This window comes from Uloborus diversus, chromosome 1 (genome assembly GCF_026930045.1).
Source record: "Uloborus diversus isolate 005 chromosome 1, Udiv.v.3.1, whole genome shotgun sequence".
NCBI classification, from domain to species: Eukaryota; Metazoa; Arthropoda; class Arachnida; order Araneae; family Uloboridae; genus Uloborus; species Uloborus diversus.
The window spans coordinates 133550770-133556769 of NC_072731.1; positions in this window are offsets into that span (position 1 = coordinate 133550770).

Consider the following 6000-nt stretch of genomic DNA (forward strand, 5'->3'; position numbering starts at 1 on the left):
TAATAATAAAAGCTGTACTATAGTAGTACTGTACAGTAGATTCAGTAATAATATTTATGAGTTGAAAAATAAAGATGGTGATGATTTATGCTCCATGATCTGGTCGTTATTCCTTTTTATTACATTTTTAAATAGGTTTGCTTCGCCTTTTCTTTATTATGTTTGCATTTATGCAATAGCCCCTCTCCCCGATCGCTTTCATTTTCATAATACATATTTGCTTTGCTTAGACACTATTCTGCAAGCTTCAATATTGAAACTAAGTTCTGAACTTTTACAGATATCTGTTTGTTTTGACTTTTAATTGCACAAATGGAAGATTCATTCGTAATTATTGTAGCGCTACCGTCGACGTTTTGTGTTAAAAGCATATCGAGAATCGTAAATTTTATTTTTATTTTGGGCAGAAACTTTCTTTTTCTTTCCATCTTCAAACTTTGGATGAAACAGCGTACTACGGTGTCATTATATTTCATCAACTTTAATAATTAGAATGAAAAAAATAAATAAATGAAAGATGCTGAATGGTTATTTGATGCACAACAACGCGATGTGTAGACTAGTTTGGTGTGAGAACTTTCGCTGTCAGTGATGCTAAAGAGATGTAATAACATTTCACGAAATCAATATTTAGTAGCCGATAACAAAGCCAATACTTCCTTCCAGAAAATTCGCATTGTCGACGAAGAACTGGCGTCAGCTTTCAAATTCTTTACTCATGAAAAATTCGCGTTATAGCCCTTTCGCGTAAGTCGAATCGCGTTGTAGCGGGAGTCGACTGTATTAATATTTTTTCCAAACCTCGATTTTTCTGGCATGCCGGAAAGTACCAGGCAAGTGTTATTGAAAATCTGGTGACCCCCGAATTTTACAGCATGCCGATAATAATGCGGAATAGAGGTGGGCAATGTCGTTTATTTTAATGATCCGTTCATCAGAGGTTTGTTCATTCATTAGATCCGTTCATTCAACTCGTTCATTTGAACGACTTCGTTCATTTCAAAAAGTTGCAGGTGATCTCTCTGCACGACAGATTCACATATATTCGAAATATTTCATTAGATCAGTAATATTCTTTGAAGAAAAAATAACTAAAATAATCTAAAAGTAAGAAAATATTCCCATGAAAAATGAATCAAAAAAACTTTATTCAGGTTAGATGTATAAAGCAATTATATTTTGTAAGATATTTCTCAGTTGCCGAACGGTAAAAAATATTTTCCAATCCAAAATTCGCAGATTCTATTTCAGCATCTCACAAAATTAAGTTTTTAAATTTTACTATATAAAAAAATAAATAAACCGTTAGTGACGTCAGAAAAATTGCAAAGTTGAGCGGGAAACTGCACTAATTCTAAATAGAAATGTCATATCTCCAAGTTTAATATGGTCACAGGTGAAAATGAAACAAAAGATAATTTTGAAAGCTTACTTTAGGTTGTATTTAAAAAAGATGCAAATCACGAAATAAATAAAAGAGAGAAGTACGTTTAAATAAAATGAAACAGTAGATAATATAAAACACAAGAATAAAGAAATGTTTATTAAAACTACCAGCTGCATCGCTCGGCTTTGCACGGTTTACCTCGAAAATGAAAGTTATGTCAAGTGACGCGTGTTCAGCAATTAGGCTTGAAAAAAAAAAAAGAAAGAAAGAAAAATCAGTGATATTTTGAGGTAGATTGCGGAATAACAAATTTTTTTTAAAAATATCAAGCACTTTTCATAGTGCACTTAAAAGGACATACTAATTTCTCTTTGTCAGAAAGGACAATATTTAAGTATTCCTGTAGTTTTAAATTATTCCAAGAAAATGACTCCGCAAACGAGGGAAAGTGTGGCTCAAGTCAGGTAGAGAATTTCTCATCATTATCTAACTTTCTGTCATAAATTTGAGTGTTGAAACATGCATGTTTTTCTGGGAAAGTTTGGTTTGAAATGACTTAGTCGCACTTTTCCTCGTTTGCGGAATCATTTTCTAAGAATAGATGAAAATACAGGAATACTTAAATATTGTCCTTCCTGACCCAGAAAAGTTATTTTGTCCTTTTGAGTGTATTATGAAAAGTACTTAGCATTAAAAAAAAAAATCTGGTATTTTATTCTTTTTAGTGTAAATGTATTTCAGAAACAGAATAATGTTACCATTACGAAATTTCACCTCTTTTATTTTTCATATAAATGCTTCATACTAAAAGGAAAAAAACTGTATACATGTCTAAAAATTTAAGCATTTGGCACTAAAAATTAGTCCTTGATCCCCATTTAGGATATGTTTGGGTGCTAATTTAATTAGAACCATTTAAATATGAAAGGTTTGCGAAACTAATTCATATTTCACAACATACAAGTTATTCGTGATAAAGATCCTAATATGAGTCTTTTTACTTTAGCCCGGTTTTCGATTATTGGCATAGATGAGGACAAAAATCCTAAGAAAGCAATGGATAGTGGATGAATTTTATGCTTGCTCCAAAGAAGCCTTGATTCAAAAATTTTATTATGATTACTATTAATATTGCTGTTTTAAGACAACAAAATTTGTAACAATGGGTTTTATATTTAAAAATTTAATGGAGAAATTACACGAAATTTGCTGGTTTCCATCCTAACCGAAATAATAATTTTATTTTGGAATTGAATTTTTTAGCGTTAAGTTGTACCTTAAAACTAAGCAAATCTTTTAGTGAAATCACGAAGTCTCTAAGTGGTCTAGTTACTGAGATATAAGTAAAAGCAGAACTCAGATTTTTCCGTGACAATCAGACCAAGTACAATAAAAGTGCGTAAAAATAACAGGATTAAAAAAAAAAAAATACTAAGCACTTTTCATAATGACTCAAAAGGACAAAATTACTTTTCTGGGTTAGAAAAGACAATTTCAATACTCTTGTAATTTTGAATTATTTCAAGAAAACGACGCCATAAACGAAGAAAAGTGTGGTTCAAGTCATGTACAGAATTAGTTTTCAATCATAAATTTGAACTGAAAATTGCATATTTTTCTTAATGGGAAAGATTGGTTTGAAATGACTTGAGCCACACTTTTCTTCGTTTGTGGTGTCATTTTCTTGGAGTAATTAAAAATTGCCGGAGTACTGAAGTTGTCTTTTCTGACCCAGAAAAGTTATTTTGTCCTTTTGAGTGCATTATGAAAAGTGCTTAGTATTTTTTAAAACATTCTGTTATTTTACTCTTTTTAGTGTAAATGTAGTTCAGAAATGTTACCATCACCAAACTTCACCGTATTTTTTCAGATTAATGCTCCATATAAAAAGAAATATATATATATATATACGTTTCTAAAACTTTTAGCAATTGACGCTAAAAATTAATCCTTGTTCCTCTCTAGGATTTATTTGTGTCCCAATTTAATTAGAACCATTACTTGCGATAAAGATCCTAGTAAGTCTCTTACCTTAGCTCCGTTATCGATTATTGGCGTAGATGAGGATAAAAATCCTACGAGAGCACTAATAGTGAACACATTTTCATGCTTGCTTCAGGGAAGCCTTGATTCAAAATTTTCAGAATGATTAACTATTATCATTACTGTTGCAAGGCAACAAAATTTGTGACAATGGATTTTGTATTTAAACATTTAATGGGGAAATTACATGAAATTTACTGTTTTCCATCCTAACCGAAAATTATTATTTTATTTTAGAATTTAATTGTTTATCGTTAAGTTGTACCTTAGGATTAAACAGATCATTTAGTGAAATCCCGAAGTCTGTAAGTGGTCTAGTTGCTGAGATGTAAGCAAAATCAGGCCTCAGATTTTTCCGTGACAATCACGCCAAGTATTCGCAACTCCAGCGCTCGAATACGCTACCTTGCGGTGATTTACAAAACTGGCGAAAAAACTAAAACATTGTGACATTGCGTTCCACGTGTGTCTGTTGGCGTAAACATAGGCAGTTTGTTATGAGTATTTATTAACGCATTCGATGTGTCTTGGATTGCTTTCAGCAACAGAAAGTGCTTTGTCCCTTAACGGTATTCTCGAGCTCCTCAAAATAATATTAGTCTTTATTATTTCCCTCTAAAAAGTGAGTTGACTGTCGTAAATGGCGCAAAATCCTAAACACAAGAAAATTCTGGATTAACAAACTTCGCATTTGCAAGTCTATTCGAAGCATTTTTTTTTTTTTTTTTGGAAGAGGATAACTTTATGCTAGGTATTTTTTTTTAAATTGTTTTGTGTGAATTTTTAAGAATATGTTTTTTGTTTTAAATCTTAAGCTCAAAAGAAGGATAGTGTGCAAAATATTTTCTTGAATATATTATCGTAGAACGGAATGAAAAATGTTTAAAGCTGAGAATTTTCATCGCCAAAATAGTGCGATTTTAGTTTAGGGTTATAGTTTTAGTATTGTGCTTGCAAAGAACACTTGGTGAAATTTTTCATGTCAGTTGTAAACCATTTTTATTTTTTATCCTGTGTGGATTAAAATGGTAGAAAGATTAACAGAATTTGATAAGTTTAAAGAAATAATGGAAGATCAATTAAGAAGAAAACTACCGCCATGTATCCGTGAGAATTTTATTGTTGATGCATGACAGAAATAAATCATAATTCAGAAATTAGAAATATGCGAAACCGAAAAAGTTTAACCGATTCGGCAATTTGAGAAATAACTCAGCTACAAATGTAAAACAATTAGCGCTAGTCAAACAAAACAAAGATCTTTCATCTTCTTTTGATAACACTGATAAATAAGAGGTTTATTTACATGAAATATTTATAGTGTTCATATGGCTACAATAAAAATGTAGTTTCATCAAGAACTGATAAATTTCGAATTCAACATCGTGGTAATGACTGCTTAGAACTACGAACTGCGTAATTTGCATTAATTTCTAACGTTTCGTAATGCTTCTTGAATTCTCTTTTCTTTCTACGTGGGTCAGAATATCAACAAGACTTTGAAAATTAGTTTAAAAAGAATAAAGCGAAAAAAATCATGCATACGAACAAAATTTACTAGGCTTATTAGCATTTTCTTCGTTACCACGTGCGTTTGTTTTACCTTTTTCGTCCGCCATTAGAAAGTGGATACAGTGCTCCTATAGTTCGTTGGAGTTGCGAATAATAAAAGTGCGTAATAACCAAAAAGGAAACATTTTAAATAAAATTTCTGAAAAGCCTCAAAACAAAAGCCAAAATTTTATTTCTTCATATTTGTAAAAATTATGGCAGCACATCTTTCTTCTCAATGATTTTCTTCACGCTACAAATGTTTATAAAAGCATTGTTGCGGAAAGTTGAGATGAAGCATTGAATGGAGGAAAGCCTTCGAAAAATAGGGATTTTATGTCGAAATCTAAGTATCCTAATTAATATAGTTTTTAATTGATATCTTTGCTAACTATTACTGGAGGATTATGTTAAATAGCCAAGCATAAAGATGGGAAAATTACGAATCCATCGATACCTGGTTCAATGTTCAGTTTAATGTCGTTCGGGAGAAGTAACTCGGACATAGATAGATAGATACATAGATAGATAGGTAGGTAAGTACATACACTTAGTTTTTAATTATGTAAGATGTACGTTAAATACACACAAACTTAACAAAAGCATTATAATCATAAAACGTCTGCTTTTTAAATAAAAACTGTCGTAAGTTGTTGAAATTGACCTTTTTTGACCCCAAAACATACATCTGTCAACTTTGACATCTACCCAAAAGAAAAAGGTGTGCGTTCCTTCAAATATTTTTTCCAGATACAGCACTGAATACATACGTATAGTAATTACCAATAGAAGATGTATAACGAAAAAAGTAACAACAAAGATATTGGTAGCTCGGCCGAAGAGACTCACCTAAATTTATTACAGAGCTTCAAAATTTTTCCACAGTACCAATGAAAACAGGGGGAAAAAAAAACTCTAATTTGAATTCCGAAACTTAGAATTCAAATTATGTTTTTCGCAATCACGAGTTGCGACAAGACTCTACTGGTTAGAGTTATTGTTTCTAGAAATGGCTCCCC